The following is a 19,759-nucleotide window of genomic DNA, read 5'->3' as shown; positions in this document are numbered from 1 at the left end:
TTCTCCTTTTTGTTCTGTTTGATTACTTTCCATTATTCTGTTTTCTAGGTCATTAATTTGTTCCTCTGTTTCTTCCAGCCTGCTATTCATTCCATCAAGCTTCTTTCTTATTCTGTTTATTGAGGTCCTAATCTCTGCTATGTTATTCCTTCTCTGTGTTAAGGGTTTCAATCATGTCTTCTATTCTTTTCTCAAGTCCAGTGAGTATCTTTATGATCACACTTTAAATTCTTTATCAGACATTTTACTTATATCTGTTTCACTTAGATCTCTGGTCATGGCCTTGTCCTGTTCTTTCATTTGGGACAAATTCCTCTGTCTTCTCCTTTTATCTAAGTCTCTGTGCCTGCTCCTGTTGTTAGGAAAGTCAGCTACATCTCCTGTTCTTGAGGGTAATGGCCTTATGAAGAAGAACTCCTGCATTGGGAGTCTCCATGTTGGCAGGGTTTGGGGCTGGTATTCTGTGGGGGAGGGGCCTATCATACAGGGACTGAGGCAAGAGTGACTGAGAGGAGCAGTTCTAGTGGAGTCTGGGGGATGGGGCTTGGTGTATGCAAGTTAGGTAGTGAGTATCTGCACTGTGCTGGTTCCCACGGGTGGCTGAGGGGGTGAGGGAAGGAAATGGCATTGGCCAGTTCCTTTGTTTCCAGAGGGGTCTCTCCATGAATGCTACCTCTCTGGGACATGCTCCATTACCCTATTTGCAACTTCTATTGGCATAAACATTTGTCCTTATAGTCTCAAGATGAAAGTTTCATTCATTTCCAGGTAGGCAAAAGAGGCAAGGACAATTGTTAGATGACCAGCTCAACCCAGTTTGTCTGGTACTTTCTCATTTTTAACACAAAAAGTCCCAAATTCCATTAGTTGTACTAAAAACAAAATCACATAAAATTAACCCATGGTTTTTGTTTTTCATGCCTAGAGAATATCTTAGAAGGTTGTAAAATAAAAACCAGAGTCTATTCATCTTCTGCAGAGATAGAATCCAACCAAGATGTGGTCACAGTTCTATTCACAATTTTGGATTATTCTTAGACGTGGCTAGTTTCCCTGGGTCATGGCATTAATAGTCTGGTTGATTATCTCCGGGGAATGCTATTCCAGAATTTACCTAGATCACTTATTTTTAGGATCTTTCCCTAAGAATGTCTTAATTAAATGTTGTTATTACTCTTGGTTATTTTATCAAGCTTTTAAAGTAATAGTTTAATGTGTATATTATAAAACAAAGTACATATAGTAAAAAGCAAAATTAAAATACATATTGCTGTAATGTTTTCAAAAACAAGTCCAAACAGTAAAATAAAACCAAATAATATCAAAAAATCTTAAAGTTCTAATAACTCTAGTTAATAAAGCAATAATTTGAAATACTGATTAAATACTGAAGTTAATCACCAAATCATTTATATCTATTAGAACAAAATTTTATCATATTAGAACAAAATTTAAGTGTTATTTTTTAGAGAGAAAATATATGTCTTTGCATGGGTAGAATTCCCTTAATCAGCCTGTTTCTGTTATCAAAGGAGTTTGAGGACAACCAACAAATCATCAGTATTGGTTATGAATTCTAAGGAAATTAAAGTTTATTTCTGGTCTGTTTATTACTTGCTTTTTTCAAGGCATAAAAAGTATTTTATAGTCTTAGGAGAGGAATATAGACCTTTCCATGGCAAAGATAAGATTAAAATATGGCTACTAATTATGTAAGATCTTTCTTATAAAATCTGATATTATGTAAACATAGTTAGTGATGTGTAGCACATGGGCAGTGTTGTAAAAACATAAACATAACAGCCACTAGCAGTTTCTTTTTCCTTGCCTCATTTCCTCCAGTTTTGCCATGAACCTATGATTATAAAAGTTGAATACTAATAAAATAACTCTTACCTTTTAATGAAATCACTTTCATACATTTTCTCTTATGCCTAAGAATTATTTAACACAAATGCTTCTCAGCTCTGTTTCAGCAAAGTGAATGCTTTTTCCTATAAATGAAACCAAATAATTCATTTCAATGCTAAGGGTTCCCTGGTCCAGAAATGGAATATATTGTTAGCAATATTCCCTGATCCCAAGACTCCCAAGGAGCCTCTCCTCTGACTTCAGTTGCCAAATTAACATAAGTAAGAATGTAATTGTCTTGCCTAAGGGCTTGGAAATAAAACCTGCTAGAAAGCTTGCTTTAGATCTGTGAAGATATGTGAACTGAATGTGGTCCTCTTCAACAGATTTTAATAAGTGATTAATTGAGGAGGTATGAGAATTCCCAACTATACAGCTTCATTGGTGACCCCTATCTCAAGTTCAGGCCATCCTTTCCTTTCAACCTAGCACAGCCTACTTCAGTCTGTACAGAGATTTTGTTCCCCTCACCTTATTAACTTTGAGTCTAGAATTCAGTCTTCCACTCCCAAATCCAACTCCATTCTGAGCCCACAATTTTGAATATCACTGTGTCTCCCCAGACAGTGCTTTTAACCATCAAGCTATTCTTTTTTCTCCAAGTCCCTGTATTTTCAGTTCTCTATTAATAATAAAGAGAAGTACAGAAGTTCTGTACAGTAATTATACCAGTACACTGCATGTTCAACACCTAGTGATCTAACATGCGAAGATTAGGTGATCTTTCTATCACATCAAGACAGTACAATGTTATGGAATCTCCTTAGTGAATTATTCTTATTTGTGAAACTGCTCAATTTCATCAGAACTTCTATCACATCCACCATCATTATTTGGAACTCTTATTTGGATAGCTTCCAATGAAACCAAAACTTTATCTTTACCCTCCAGCATTTTAGATTAGCCCTAATAGCACAAAGTAGCCAGTTCCCATGTATCAGAGCCAAGAAGCCACAGACAGAAAATAAATATGTAATGCTACACCTTCCCTTTTTATACTGTTTCTTGCCACAGCTTTAAGTCAATGCGTACTTGTAGGTAAAGTCTAAGTAATGTCAAAGAAGGAATCTTTTATCTCATAACGTATGGAAGGGGTAGAAATTAGGGGTAAGTGGAAAATATTATAAACTAGTGGAAACTTCAGTTTTACAATATGTCTATAGATTACTATTTGCTTTGTAGAGAGGGATCCTGCAGGAATTCTGATTTAATTAATAGAACTGCAAAACCCAACACAAATGTATAATAAATATTCAATAAATGTTTATGGGAAAACAAATTTTTTTGTAACTATGCATGGTGACAGACATTAACTGGACTTATTGTTGTGATCATTTTTCAATGTATACAAACATCAAACCATTATATTGTACACCTGAAACTAATATAATGTTATATGTCAGTTAGACTTCAACAAAAAAATAAATGTTTATGGAATAATATGATTGACTGAAGAATAACTTTTTATTTTCCACTTGAAAATGGTATTTATGTGGAGTAAAGAGTAGAGTTTACCATTGGACAGGTAGAGTAGATAGGATACCAGATTTATGGTCAAAAGAGTGGATTGAGTCTCTGCTATTTACTAGTGAGAAAACCTCCAGCAAGTCATTTCACCTCTCTGGACTCAAACAAGTTACTTTGTTTGGAAAGCAAAGCCTGAAATCCTCACAGGGTGTAGTGAGAAAAAATATAAAATGAGAGAAATTGCTTTACAAAGTCTAGAATGTACACAAAAGTAAAATGGCATTTTAAAGTTAAAAATAATAAGAAAATATGTACAGTTTTATCTAAGAATAAAGATTCCCTGGAGCCTTTTTATGCTTATTAGTTTGATCACCTAAAAACCATATAAGAGTCTAGTTCAAAGGAACCTTGAAGATCAGATTTTAGTTTAACATCCTTCTTTTACAGTGGAGGCATCTGATGACTAGTGATGCTTAGGGCTCTGTCCAAATATATGAGCTGTATTCATGTTTGTGTTAAAGACCCTTCTCTATTTTTTTTAATTTGGAACTCCAAATTTTAAAAAATCATTTTTATTAATATGTTATATGCTACTTTGTCTCAATGCGATAAGTTATGGAAAAACATTTGTCACTATCATTCTACATACATACATAGAGGTCTAAGCACAGAGAAGTTAAAATGTTTTACCTTAGGGTGCTCTATATATTCAGGATAAAACTAGAGAAAACACATACACACATACATATATACACACACACCCCACAATCCTATAGTTCTTCTTAAAATGCCTTTAAATGTGCTTCCAAAACTACTTTCAGAAAGTCATCAAAAATTTTAATTCAAATATAAGTTTAGAAAATTACTATTTCTTGAATTTTTAAATACTCTCTCCTGGAAAATATTATTCACCTACTAGCACCTTCTTTGCATCCACTGCCTTTTTTGTAGCCCTAATCCAACCACTACATTACTTCCTATCATGCATGATATGCTGGTTTCCCAGGACACTCTATTCGTTCTGACAATCAGGAAGGTATGCTTAAGGCACTGACATCTCTAGAAACGCTGCTGTAGTTGACACCACTTTTAGAAGATGTATTCACATACATATATTTTTCAACTGATGGTTTGCATTCTTCTCCCTCCAACCCCACAACCCTCCTTTCTCTTGTGAGTTGTTATGAACTGAATATTTGCGTCCTTCCATATTCATATGTTGGGGCCTTAGCCTCCGGTGTGACTGTATTTGGATATGTGCCTCTAAGGAAGAAATTAAGGTTAAATGAGGTTATAAGGGTAGGGCTCTGATTTAATAGGATAAGTCTTCTTATAAAAAGGATACTTTTGTGTTTGCCTCCTACCCTCACTTCACAAAGAAGAGACCCTGTGAGCACATAGTAGAAGGCAGTCACCTACAAGCCAAGGGAAGAAGCCTCAGAATGAAGCTTCCCTTGCCAGCACCTTCTCAGCATCCAGAACTGTGAGAAAGAAATTCGTTTAAGCCACCCAGTCTATGGTATTGTTACACTAGCTCAGACTGCGATATATAGTGTAATTTCTAGATATTAAAACATTTCCCTTGCTTGAATTAATGGTAGTGATAGGAGAAATTACTGTGTGTGGACACCTTTGAAATCTTATTACAGCTGCTTCATTGGCTTCTTGATTGACTATACTGTTGGAGCACCTGAATACAGCTGAATAATTTTTTTGTATTAAAATCTGGCTGGCTTTTTTTTTTTCCTCAGTGGTTCCAACTAGTTGGCACAGTTGATGCTTTAACTTGTTGAGAAACACAGATGCCTTTTCCTGGGGATTCAGAAGCAACGAAGTCACTATGCTCTCTTTATTTGTTCCATTTTTACCCCTGCTAAATCAATGATGCATGGTTGCCTTTTCATTGTTTTGCTGAGGTTTATTTATTTTGTTGCCTTGCACTTTTTGTTCATTAGACAAACGGAGCAGATGATAAATAGTCATTGGGAAAATAACGTGTTAGACCAAAATGCAACAATGTGTTTCACAGAAAATGGCATGGCATAGATGCATTGTATCTAGAGTAAAACAATTTAAAGAGATCCTTTGTGTGTAGGGAGAAAGCATCTGTCTTAAAAAAAAAAAAAAAAGCCATGGGAAAGACACCATTTTAGTCTGTTTTGTAGGTGTTTAACATTTGGCAAAATAATGATTAAATATGCATTTGGCCAGAGTCCCAGTGCCTTTCTTGTACAATCCCCTGAGACCCTATACATATTCTCTGATAGAATTTAGTATACTGAAATGACCTCTTTCCTTGTCTGTGTCTTCCGTAACATGGAGTCTCCTTGAAGTCAAGGATTTCATATTATCAGTCTTATTTTCCCATGATTTAGCACAGCACATGGCTCATAAAAGGCTTTTAGTAAACATTTGTTTTACTGGATCTCATAAAAATGTTCAGTAGATCTGTTTTTAGTAAGCCAGTCAGTATAATTGCTTAAACAGTGGAAGAGCAGAATTTTCTTCCCCTATTGCTAACATACTAAGGACATCCATTTAGTAGTACACACTAGATATTTTTCCACCCAATTAAACTGAGTATGCATAGATAGGATTTTAGGAGGAACTGAGATTTTGAAGCAAGTTTGAACAGAATGGAAATGATTAGTTGCTGGACTAATTTCATCTATGAGAGGTTAAAGAGGAATCTTTTTGCTCCAGGAAATAGAGGCACTAATTCAAGAATATGAAAGGCTAAATCATTGTCAACCAGGCATTTTCCTTTTCTCCTGAATGAAAAGAAGCCTGGTCAGAGGGACCACGTTAAATATAAAGTAGGACTATGTTAGTAAAGGAGATGAAACATGAGAGTAGATTTATTGAAGAACCATGTGGAATCTTTGTTTCAATTGGGATGTATCCATACTTGGTTTTCTGAAATCATATTAGATGATCTGATAATTTTTTTCAAGATCCATTTTAGTTCCTCTATTTGATTCTTTTTAAAAAGATTTAGCCTTTTATTTTGAAATACTTTTCAATTTACAGAAGAGTTGCAAAGATAGGACTTAATTTCCCCCATGTCACCATCTTACATAACTATGATATTTATGAAAATTAAGAAATTAACATTTGTGAAGTCTATGGTCACTAAACCATAGACTTTATTCAGATTTCCCTACCTTTTCCACTGATGGACTATTTCTGTTCCGGGATTCAATCCAGGTTCCCACATTGCATTTAGCAACTCATGGTTCTTTAAATTTCACTTTTGAGTCTTAAAATTTATGCTTTACAGAGTCCTTATAGCAAGTCAATTGTGTATATTGGCCATTTCCTGATGTTAATTCTCCAAACTTCTTGTGTTCATCATCTATTCACCATACTAAAGTAGATTTGTAAATCTCTCTCCAATTCATAGTTCCTCTCTGTCCCCCTTTCTCTCAGCCCTGCCTCCTCTCACTGAAGACCCTTTGCCTTTGAGAAAACACATAAGCAGAAGTTGTCAAGTCAATCTGACCATCTTGTTAATATTATATTTAATTTGTATTATAACATAAACAGGGTGAAGATTTTAATCTTTTCTTAGAGTTTGGGACCAAATAATAACTCTATATCCTTCCTGATGTTTACCATTTGAGAATATCATGATTCTTTTATGAAAATAATGATTTATTTTAGCTAAGCATCCGTCAAATGAAATTAAATATTTTATTCCAGCCTCTTTCTCAGAGAATTTTGGAACCCATGAAGAGCCATTAGCATGTCCATATCCATAAATGAATAAAATTATGGGCATAATATTTTGTATATAAATGTTTTTTTTCCTAGGATGAAGGGTCTACAACTCTCATCAGATTCTTAAAAGTATCCCATGGCTCCAAAAAGCTAAAGAAACTTCTCTCAAGTGGGGGGTGTGAGAGAATCTGTATCAATAGATAGGTTTGACTTCCACATTTTAATGCAAGGAATATTTGGAGATATAAAATAACTCCAAATGCCTTAAGTTCACAAAATAAATATGCTTTCTTCTCCACATAATAATTTAGGAATTTAAAACAATTTCATTGTGATCTAGCTTTGTATTAATAAGTATTATATATTTATCCCTATGTTCTTTTTTGGTAAATTCTTTCTTTTTTCCCTTTATTTCCAGAGTCCTTTTCAGCCAGGTTATTATTCCTCCTGCCTTTGCTTGTCTCTGTTTCACAAGTCATTCTATCATTCCTACCCCATTACTTTCCCCTGACCAGACTGCTTGCTGGGCACTGCCTGCCACCTTCTCCATTGTGGTTTCTACTCCTCTGCTTGCTTGCGGGAAGTGTTCTGGCTAACAGAGTGTGTAACCATAGGGACTGTCAATGCCAACAGCTTACAAAAAACACAATTCTGGGGAAAAAATTAGCTTGACCCTTTCACGGGATCTTCTTAACAGAAAGCAGCTCACGTTCTGGGTAGAGTTAGAAATTTATAGCATGGAACTAAATTTAAACATAAAGAAAGCAGACTCTCCCTTTTTATTTGGGAAAGTATACTTTACCTAGTCTTTGGAAGGGGAAGGGCAGGAGGGAGGTTAGGTGGATAAAGGGGAGGGGATATTGCTTCTCAACCATCCATTTTCAGGCAAAATGCCCCTATGTTTTTTCCCACAGAGTAAGATAACTCCCCTCCCCACCTCTACCCCTATCAGAAGCCGTGTGATACATAAGCAACTTTATTTAATTGTGAATTACTTATAACAACTATAAAAGCTAATCTCAAATCTGGTTTTTAAACATAAAATGTAGAATGTGACTCAATAATACTAGATATATTATGCTGATTATGTTACCATAGTTCTGTTTATTAAGTAGTACCTCTGAACCAGGTACGTACTTTACATACATTATCTCTAATTCTAACAATAGTCCTGAGAAATAAATACTATTATTCTCATTTTTCCAAGATCACTCTGCTGGCTGGTGGTAGAGCTGACCTTATACTAAAGCCTGCAAAGCTGCATACCCAAAGCTATAGTGCACTTTGATGACCAGTGGAAAGTGAGCCACTGTTGTTGAAAACTGGAGGCAAGAATAAGGATAGCAAGGTGAGGGAAAAGAGAAAATAGAAATAGTGGGAATAGAGAGTTGGGTTCCAGATACTTACTGAAAGATTGTATTAAGATCTGTGTGTTCTATTTACTTAATTAGATTTTCTTTTCCTTGAGGTCAGTAATTTGATTCTCTTTGAGCACTGATACATAATTGCTTAATAAACAGTTAAAAAGCGTGAAGGGAAAAGGGGGAGGAGAAAGGACAGGTAGGCTGAAAAGGAAGTGAGGAGAGAATGAGAGAGAGCCATGAAGAATGAAGAAAGAAAATAATGGGGAATGTGTCTGTATGGGGAGAAAGAGTAAACAGGTGGCAAAAGGAGACAGACAAAACATGAGACAAAGGAAGATGAAGGGAGAGAAGTCTAGTTTGTTCTTACTTCTTGGCCCGGACAACTTACTACTTACATGGAGTCTGAGCTTCAGGGAACTGTCATTTTGGAATTCAGTCCTTTGAAATACTAGCTAGATAATTAACCTCAAGACACAGTTTTTCAATGATTATTTCATCCTTCAAATAATTTACAATCAACAAGTATCCCTAGGGTCTCTATAACTAGCACAGCATTGGAGGAGATAACCAAGAGTTTACAACATATACGTAGGTAGACTAGCCCAAAAGGATAGGTGTTATAAATGCCATGAATGGGCTGATGAGGGGAAATGACCTCTGGTTTGGATGTAAAAGGATAATAAAAGACTTCTTGAGTGCAGAAGTAATTCATTACTTGCCAAATGGGTAAAATTACAAGATTAGCCTTGGCAGCAGTAGGATTGGGGGGGTGGGGGTGGGGAAGATACTTTAAGAAGAGGGAACATCATTAGCAATGATATGTCAGTGCAAAAACTTGTGGACTCATTCATTTTGCTGGAATGTAGCACACCTATTTGCTTGCCACTCCCTATTTCAACTCCTCCCTATCCCTCTTTCTACAGTTCATCTTAGCCTTTTTAGTTTCCCTTACTACTTTTCCTCTTTCCATCCCCTAGGTATTAATGTTTGTTACATCCTGTCCTACTGTATAGACACTTTTTATGCCTAGTTGGCGTCACCTGTCTCTGAAGTCCTTGCCCACTTTTTTCAGCCCTGCCACTGCTATAGTGATCAATGCTGGGTGGGCTTTGCCAGACAGCTGTTGTCCTACTGACTTCACATGAGTCCAACCTGCAGTGCCTTGCCTCATGCCCACTGTGTGCCTCTTGCTCCCCATTCTGGGGCTTCCTTATGACCAGTGACTCATAAGATATCACCTTGTCACCTATGTAAGGAGCAACCTGGAAGTGGAGATGTCTATATTGGAGGGTGGAGAAAGTGTAAAATTAACATCACTGGGGCAAACCTTTGACCAATGGTAGATGGGAGCCCTCCTCCCCCAGACAGTGCTGAGTTCAGGCCTCTTAAAAAATGTCCCATATAATGCTAAGCAACAACCAGTTGGGTAAAACAAATGTCTATTCTATTCTTTTTTCTTCCTTGACTCATTTTCCTTTTTCATCTCCTGCTTCCATTCGATTGTATACCCTAACAAAGTAGTAGTATAGAAGCTTCTGCCCAAAGCTTTACTTTCTGAGAACTAAGGCCAAGACATAAACATTCTTCTTTTTTCTCTCTCTATTCTGTTGGTTCTATTAGCAATCTCATCCACTCCCTTGGTTTTCAATTACCATCTATGTATGGACAAATTCTCAATCTACATCTCTAACTCAAAGCTTTCTTCTATAATAACCAGGTACAGCTATTTAAATATTTTATACTATATTTCTACTTGGATTTCTGACAGGTGTCCCAAACCTCTCTAAAATCAAATCAACCACCTTTCTACATATCTGAGAGTCAATCTTAGAAAGTCTCTTTCTTTCACCCTTTGATTCTATTTATCAGTAAAGCTTGCTGATTGTCCCTCCTGAAATCCTCTCCAGTTTATTAATTTCTCTCCACTCTTATTGCCATACTCAAGTTCAGCCCAACATCATGTCTTTCCCATATTTCTACAACATCTTCCTATTGATCTGTTGGCCACATGTCTTATCTCCCTCAAATTCCTACTCTATACAGTTTGAGCTTTCCAAAATCACAAATTTTATCTTTTTACAACCCTGCTGGAAAACCTCCAATTGCTTTGATATAAAGTCCAAACTCTTTAGTGTGGCTTCCAAGACTCCCAATGGCCTGCATCACTCACCTCAATAAACATTCTACTCCCTCATCATTATGCTGTCATGTTGAATGTCTTTTAGCTCCTTTAGAAGAGTTGGACTCTCTTTCACTCATTGCTCTTCCTTTAGACATGGACTCCTCTCTATCATTCTTCCTTATGCCTCCCTGATTTTACTCATTCTTTCCATCTCAACATGAATGACACTTCCTCAACTAACTAGAGTTTGAGGTTCAGGATATGAAGAATTTTTTAGTAGTTTTGATCTTTAAATTGAGGATTACAGTTTAAATGGTTCAAACCAGAGAGTTGGAATTTACCAAAACTAATTATGAAGATGAAAAGGATGATGGCTAACAGAGGGAAAAACTGAGCCACCTGTTGAAGGCATTTGAGGAAGGGGAAAGAGTGCCCTGGAGATCAGTATACAAGGTGAGGATTCTGTTTTGGGATTGTCATTGCAGATTACCACAAAAGATGTTACTTCCTGAGCTGCCAAGTCAGTGACTACTATAGCAGTGAGATTAAAACAAGTCTAGCTCTGATCCTTGGGCTTAATAATCCACCTCTAACAGAGCCTCGGTTATATCTAGAGGAAGCTCAACAGCTACAGTTGGAATCCTGTGTTGTTCTGGTGGCACAAAACAACAAAAGTCTGGAAGTAGACAGAGACTATTTTTTATTATATACACTCAAGTACACATTGGAAAAATTAGTGCTTCTATATCCAGGACTGATCAGAGGCCAAATTGATGGCAATAGGTGTATTTTATTGATGATTAAATTGCAGACCTAACCCAATTCAGACCTCCAATCTAGTTTGCCTACATAAATAGCTTTATGTTTTCATACCTCAGGTTCAACATTTGTAAGCCAGTAAATAAGTTTCACTTAGAAGACTTAACCCCCGCCCCCCAAAAAAAGAAAAGAAAAAGGAATCTTCTTTATCACTAAAAATTAGACCAACTTCCTCTAAAGATCCACGCCTACCTGGGTACACCAGATGGTGGTTGTCAGCTATGCCGGTCACACGTGACAAGTGGAACTGAATGTCCAACTCCGAGTATTTTGGAATCCCAACACTACAAAATCCTGACATCAGTTTCACTTTTAAACCATATTTTGACTGCTTAATTAAAAAGTCATTTATGCACTTTTACATCTATTTAATATATATATTGAACACAACAGGACACCAACTCTGCTCTGATGGAGCTTACAACCTATTAGCAAGATAGTTATTAACTCATGGGTTAATTAATTACAGTGCTACTCAGTGGTATAAGGAAAACTACCCTTAAGTTTGTTTGGCTTGTGGGCTCCAGGTTGATTAATTGAAATTTGCAGCATCATTAATTATGCTAAACTGAAGTTAAGGCTAACACATTTTATATAAATTTGTTTGTTTGTTTGTTTCTATGTGTAAGTTCCATTGCCTGAAAGAACTGACTCACTTGTGACTTAGGTAAAAAGTTTTTTTCTATGTTCCATGTATGAGTTTATTGCCTAAAAGAAGTGACTCACCTATGACGGATATGTGATGATATCCAGAGAGCCATTTCCCCACTTCTTGGCTCAGGTCCCTGACAATGGATGAGCTGCAGAACACAATCTGTTAGGAAAGTGATTTAGCAATTTATTGCTCATCTGAAACCTGAGAGGCAGTTTCTACTAGTTTGACAGACAAGCATGGCTTGTCTAAATAGCTTTTTTGAGGTCTTATCATGAGTCACCAACACAATAAGGACTCAAATCACTCTGTGCCTGAACGACCAAGCTTTTGTCATAAATTCTCTCAGGCCATCCTTTCTCTCAAAGAATATTATCTCTTATTTCCAGAATGAATAGATCAAAATAATTGACTCCAAAGTACCCTCCTGATGCAATGTACCATAGAAATGGCCCTATAATGAAGCAAATGGAAAACATAAGCAATCTTATTGTATTAATCAATCATGGAACAGTGGGGCCCTCAATTTAGGATTGGATTTATATGACTTTAAATAAATAATCTGTAGTGTATATCAGCTTAGAAATGGTCAAAGAAAGCAGAGAAGGTGTGAAATAAGTTAGGACGAAACTAATTGAAAACTTACTGCAATTCAGAGGAAAAGAAAAGTAACTCAAGCAAGACTCAAATATGAGTTGTAGAGTTTAACCAACAGTACTGCCAGTGCTCAAAGTAGGAAAATATGTCCTTAGGGTTGACAAAAAGTGAAGAAGAAATCATTGGACTAGGAAGGCAAAATTGGAGGAGCTCTATGGGAGGCTTCAGAGGCCACACAGAGAAAAATATCCCCTGCAACCATAGAAAGCCTGCCTGGCTGAAAGAGTGGGAAGTGTCCCTGGCCAGAAGCCTGGGGTTGAGGTCTGGAGACAGTTGGAGGCAGGATGAAACACAAAAGAAAACCAGACATTAGAAGGCCTGGAATTGGGAGTCCTTCAAGTCTCAGGAAGAAGTAAGTAGGAGGAAAAGTTTATAATTCCAAAGCATTGAAGAGAAACTGGAGAAGGCCAAAGGGAACAGAGGCTCTTGGAATTTGTTGGGGAGGATAACTTGCAGGGGGCAAGATCTTCTGGCAGGATTTTAAGTCTAGGACTATAATTTCACCTCAAGTTTCTGGAACTTATACAAACCACTGAAAGTCTCTCAGTTTTATGGAACCCTTTGGAGGGAATGATGCACAGCAATTCAGTTTCCCTCTATTTATCTGTATGTAACACATTGTTTCCTATAGTGAAGGGACCATTGAATTTTCAGACAGCAGAGAAAAATTACACTTTTCAACTGCAAATGTAATACCTTTCCTTTTTTTTCCCCAACAACTGTCAAAAATCCATTATTAGAAAATCAATTCTACACTGATTTCCAACAACAGATTAGAGATACTCAGCAAGTGACTTTCAGGACACTATGGAGTGTGTTTTCTTATTTTTGGACCAGGCATTCTTCCAGAATCTTTGTTATTTCTCCTTTTCTTCTTCCTCCATCCACAGACCATATCTAATTGAGAGTCATACTTCCAACATTGGTGTACTATTTACCTCCCAGAAAGAAATATTTGTCTCTTTAGTGTGAAGCAAAGTACCCTTTTCATAAGAGTTTTGAAAAACTTGATTTTTATTTTCTTTATGGATAATGATGTTCAGCATCTTTCTGTGTGTTCATTTGCTATCCATACTGCTAAACAGCTATTATAGGGGTGCCTGGGTGGCTCAATTGGTTAAGCGACTGCCTTCGGCTCAGGTCATGATCCTGGAGTCCCGGGATCGAGTCCCGCATCAGGCTCCCTGCTCAGCAGGGAGTCTGCTTCTCCCTCTGACCCTCCTCCCTCTCATGCTCTCTGTCTCTCATTCTCTCTCTCGCAAATAAGTAAAACCTTAAAAAAAAAACAGCTATTATAGAATATCTAAATTAAAAAAATAATAACAGCTTCCCCCACCAGCCAGAATTCGCACATGAAGTTCTGGAAAAGATGTAGAGCGACAGGGACCTTTGATACATTGCTTATGGCCTAACCATTCCAGAAAATGGTTTGGCAATTTCTTATGAAGTTAAACATATACTTTTCTTTTTTTTTTAATTGTTATGTTAATCACCATACATCATTAGTTTTAGATGTAGTGTTCCATGATTCATTGTTTGTGCATAACACCCAGTGCTCCATGCAGAACATGCCCTCTTTCATACCCATCACCAGGCTAACCCATTGTCCCACCCCCCTCCCCTCTAGAACCCTCAGTTTGTTTTTCAGAGTCCATCGTCTCTCATGGTTCATCTCCCACTCCGATTCCCCCCCCCTTCATTCTTCCCTTCCTGCTATCGTCTTCTTTTTTTTTTTTCTTAACATATATTGCATTATTTGTTTCAGAGGTACAGATCTGTGATTCAACAGTCTTGCACAATTCACACCAGAGCACATACCCTCCCCAGTGTCTATCACCCAGTCACCCCAGCCCTCCCACCCCACCCACCACTCTGGCAACCCTCAGTTTGTTTCCTGAGATTAAGAATTCCTCATATCATTGAGGTTATATGATACATGTCTTTCTCTGTTTGACTTATTTCGCTCAGCATAATACCCTCCAGTTCCATCCACGTCATTGCAAATGGCAAGATCTCATTCCTTTTGATGGCTGCATAATATTCCATTGTGTGTGTGTGTGTGTGTGTGTGTGTGTGTGTGTGTGTGTATATAATCACATCTTCTTTATCCATTCATCTGTCAATGGACATCTTGGTTCTTACCACAGTTTGGCTATTGTGGACATTGCTGCTATAAACATTGGGGCGCATGTACCCTTTCGGATCCCTACATTTGTATCTTTGGGGTAAATACCCAGTAGTGCAATTGCTGGATTGTATGGTAGCTCTATTTTCAACTTTTTGAGGAACCTCCATACTGTTTTCCAGAGTGGCTGCACCACCTTACATTCCCACCAACAGTGTAGGAGGGTTCCCCTTTCTCCGCATCCCCACCAACATCTGTTGTTTCCTGACTTGTTAATTTTAGCCATTCTGACTGGTGTGAGGTGGTATCTCATTGAGGTTTTGATTTGGATTTCCCTGATGCTGAGCGATGTTGAGCACTTTTTCATGTGTCTGTTGGCCATTTGGATGTCTTCTGTGGAAAAATGTCTGTTCATGTCTTCTGCCCATTTCTTGATTGGATTCTTTGTTCTTTGGGTGTTGAGTTTGATGAGTTCTTTATAGATTTTGGATACTAGCCCTTTATCTGATATGTCATTTGCAAATATCTTCTCCCATTCTGTCAGTTGTCTTTTGGTTTTGTTGACTGTCTCCTTTGCTTTGCAAAAGCTTTTTATCTTGATGAAGTCCCAATAGTTCATTCTTGCCCTTGCTTCCCTTGCCTTTGGTGATGTTTCTAGGAAGAAGTTGCTGTGGCTGAGGTCGAAGAGGTTACTGCCTGTGTTCTCCTTTAGGATTTTGATGGACTCCTGTCTCACATTGAGGTCTTTCAACCATTTGGAGTCTATTTTTGTGTGCAGTGTAAGGAAATGGTCCAGTTTCATTCTTCTGCATGTGGCTGTCCAATTTTCCCAACACCATTTGTTGAAGAGACTGTCTTTTTTCCATTGGACATTCTTTCCTGCTTTGTCAAAGATTAGTTGACCATAGAGTGGAGGGTCCATTTCTGGGCTCTCCATTCTGTTCCATTGATCTATGTGTCTGTTTTTGTGCCAGTACCATACTGTCTTGATGATGACAGCTTTGTAATAGAGCTGGAAGTCCGGAATTGTGATGCCACCAGCTTTGCTTTTCTTTTTCAACATTCCTCTGGCTATTTGGGGTCTTTTCTGGTTCCCTACAAATTTTAGGATGATTTGTTCCATTTCTTTGAAAAAAGTGGATGGTATTCTGATGGGGATTGCATTGAATGTGTAGATTGCTCTAGGTAGCATTGACATCTTCACAATACTTGTTCTTCCAATCCATGAGCGTGGAACGTTTTTCCATTTCTTTGTGTCTTCCTCAATTTCTTTCATGAGTATTTTATAGCTTTCTGAGTACAGATTCTTTGCCTCTTTGGTTAGATTTATTTGTAGGTATCTTACGGTTTTGGGTGCAATTGTAAATGGGATCAACTCCTTAATTTCTCTTTCTTCTGTCTTGTTGTTGGTGTATAGGAATGCCACTGATTTCTGTGCATGGATTTTATATCCTGCCACTTTACTGAATTCCTGTATGAGTTCTAGCAGTTTTGGGGTGGAGTCTTTGGGGTTTTCCACATAAAGTATCATATCATCTGCAAAGAGTGAGAGTTTGACTTCTTCTTTGCCGATTCGGATGCCTTTGATTTCTTTTTGTTGTCTGATTGTTATGGCTAGGACTTCTAATACTATGTTGAATAGCAGTGGTGATAGTGGACATCCCTGCCGTGTTCCTGACCTTAGGGGGAAAGCTCTCAGTTTTTCCCCATTGAGAATGATATTCGCTGTAGGTTTTTCATAGATGGCTTTTATGATATTGAGGTATGTACCCTCTATGCCTATAGGAGTTTTGATCAAGAAAGGATGCTGTACTTTGTCAAATGCTTTTTCTGCATCTATTGAGAGGATCATATGGTTCTTGTTCTTTCTTTTGTTAATGTATTGTATCACGTTGATTGATTTGCGGATGTTGAACCAACCTTGCAGCCCAGGGATGATTCCCACTTGGTCGTGGTGAATAATCCTTTTAATGTACTGTTGGATCCTATTGGCTAGTATTTTGGTGAGAGTTTTTTTTTTAAAGATTTTTTATTTATTCATTCGACAGAGAGACACAGCAAGAGAGGGAACACAAGTGGGGAAGCGAGAGAGGGAGAAGCAGGCTTCCCACAGAGCAGGGAGCCCGATGCGGGGCTTGATCCCAGGACCCTGGGATCATGACCTGAGCCAAAGGCAGACGCTTAACCAACTGAGCCACTCAGGCGCCCCTTGGTGAGAATTTTTGCATCCATGTTCATCAGGGATATTGTTCTGTAATTCTCCTTTTTGATGGGGTCTTTGGTTTTGGCATCAAGGTAATGGTAGCCTCATAAAATGAGTTTGAAAGTTTTCCTTCCATTTTTATTTTTTGGAAGAGTTTCAGAAGAATAGGTATTAATTCTTCTTTAAATGTTTGGTAGAATTCCCCTGGGAAACCATCTGGCCCTGAGCTTTTGTTTGTTGGGAGATTTTTGATGACTGCTTCAATTTCCTTAGTGGTTATAGGTCTGTTCAGGTTTTCTATTTCTTCCTGGTTCAGTTTTGGTAGTTGGTACATCTCTAGGAATGCATCCATTTCTTCCAGGTTATCTAATTTGTTGGCATAGAGTTGCTCATAATATGTTCTTATAATTGTTTGTATTTCTTTGGTGTTGGTTGTGATCTCTCCTCTTTCATTCATGATTTTGTTGATTTGGGTCATTTCTCTTTTCTTTTTGATAAGTCTGGCCAGGGGTTTATCAATCTTGTTAATTCTTTCAAAGAACCAGCTCCTAGTTTCGTTGATCTGTTCTACTGTTCTTTTGGTTTCTATTTCATTGATTTCTGCTCTGATCTTTATGATTTCTCTTCTCCTGCTGGGTTTAGGCTTTATTTGCTGTTCTTTCTCCAGCTTATTTAGGTGTAGGGTTAGGTTGTGTATTTGAGACCTTTCTTGTTTCTTGAGAAAGGCTTGTATTGCTATATACTTTCCTCTTAGGACTGCCTTTGCTGCATCCCAAAGATTTTGAATAGTTGTGTTTAAACATATACTTTCCATACAGTGCAGCAGTCCTACTCCTTGGTATTTACCCTAGAAAAATGAACACTTATATTTACATGAAAACATGTACAAAAATATTTAAGCAGAATTATTTATAATTGCCCCAAATTGGAAACAACTCAAACCTCCTTTAACAGGTAAATGGCTAAACAAACTACAATAAATTCATACAATGGAATATTATTCAGCATTAAACAGGAACAAACAACATGAATGAATTTCAGATGCATTCTGCTAAGTGAAACAAGCTATCTCAAAAAAATGACATACAATATAATTGTTTTTCTGGAAAAGGTAAAATAATAGAAATCAAATCAGTGGCTTCTGGGAGTTAGACATGGGAGGCAGCACAGGGAATTTGGGGAGGGATGGAACTGTCTGTTCTGATTGTGATCATGGTTACATGAACCTAGGCATATGTTAAAACTCATAATACTGTATACTCCTCAAAAATAGATGAATTTTAATGTATGCAAATTATAAACAAATAAATAAATGTTGAAAATGTTTGTCTTTACCAAGCAGGAAGAAGTGGCCCCCACCCAGATTAACTCCTTAATTACAGATATTCACACCTTATCTAGACTTAACATTCTATCTTGAAATGCTGATTTAGTGCCTTGAAAAGATGGGACCCAAAGTAAGGTCTTCTATAGTCATCCTACTTCTTTTTCATGAATGGAGAACTGGTGAGAAATCTCATTACTGCCAAAAAAAAAAAAAAGCTCTATTTTAGCTTTGCTCAGGGGCAGTATCGTGGCCTCTGAGGTTTATCCAAGGCGTGATTATTGCTAATTGAAACAAAAGTTTTAATTTATTCTTTTAAAACAAAATTCATATCACATGTTTGATTTGTTTTCTTTTTAGTACCAGCAGTGGGGCTTGGTGGGCCAGAGATGACTAGGTAAGTCCACAATGTAAAGTGAGGTGGCACCCCTCTTCACCACACCCTTCTCCCTGTTCAAGCACCTACTTGTGTCTACTGAATCTTCTGAAGGTTGGAAGGGGTGCTGACTGGAGGGAAGGATGAATGCCAGCACAAGTGGAGTTGGAAGAGATGACAGAGCCACTGAAATCAAATTCATTATCAGATTAGAAAAATCTGGTTCCATGAGATTCAGCAACAGGGCCTGAGGGTAGGAAAGGAGCAGTGGGGCAGAATACAAAGTAGTGACTGAAACCTACCTCAATGGGGAGGATACAGAAAGAGTCATCTTTAGGCCCAAGTAACTGTTTTTATTCCTCTACCAGCACCTAAGTGTCACACAGAGGAGAGAGCCTTGCCTCTCTAGGTTCACAAACTGCAAAGCTGTGCATTATTAAGAAATTTAGAGTGACTGAACCAGGCTAACAAATTGACTGGAGACAGAGACACAGAAATACTAAGAAGAACTTTAGAGGGACCTAACAAGAGGTGGAAATTCCACCAACATTGGAACTGAGATGACACTGAGGAACCCCCCCCCTTTCCTTCCCACCTCCATGGTTCCAAACACAGAAATGCTGGATAAAAATATCACAAAAAATTATAGTGAAATGCAATCAAAAAGAAAAATATTAGATGTTAAAAATAAAAGGAAACAAGAAAACAGGATAGTAAGCACATGAACTAATGTCATGACAACTGACCAATAGGTACTGTTCTAAAATATAATCCTGATGGCCAGGAAGTTGGATATTAGTACCGAGGCAAGGACCAGAAGTGTACCCTGGAACAGATTCTTGCACAAATCTCAAAGCTAGGATGCCTCAAGGGTTGAACCCTCTGTAAAATTGAGTCTGGAAGTGGCAAGAATCTTTTCATTAGTCTGGAACTTCGGGTAAAAATGAAAATTGGGGGACAAAATTAAAATAAGGTAGAAATAAAATACTAGGAAATAATGTCAAGGAAGTTGGATGACC

At 37.5% G+C, this 19,759-nt stretch overlaps 1 non-coding gene across 1 annotated transcript; it reads left to right on the top strand.

Annotated features, from left to right (window-relative positions):
- The first annotated feature begins 18,591 nt into the window (after positions 1-18,591).
- On the top strand, positions 18,592-18,737 carry LOC123325123. The gene has a single exon (XR_006540241.1). It is a non-coding gene; the product is annotated as a U4 spliceosomal RNA (small nuclear RNA).
- The last annotated feature ends 1,022 nt before the right edge of the window (positions 18,738-19,759 follow it).

Source organism: Neomonachus schauinslandi, chromosome 6 (genome assembly GCF_002201575.2).
Source record: "Neomonachus schauinslandi chromosome 6, ASM220157v2, whole genome shotgun sequence".
Lineage (NCBI taxonomy): Eukaryota > Metazoa > Chordata > Mammalia > Carnivora > Phocidae > Neomonachus > Neomonachus schauinslandi.
This window is presented reverse-complemented; position numbering and strand designations above follow the sequence as displayed.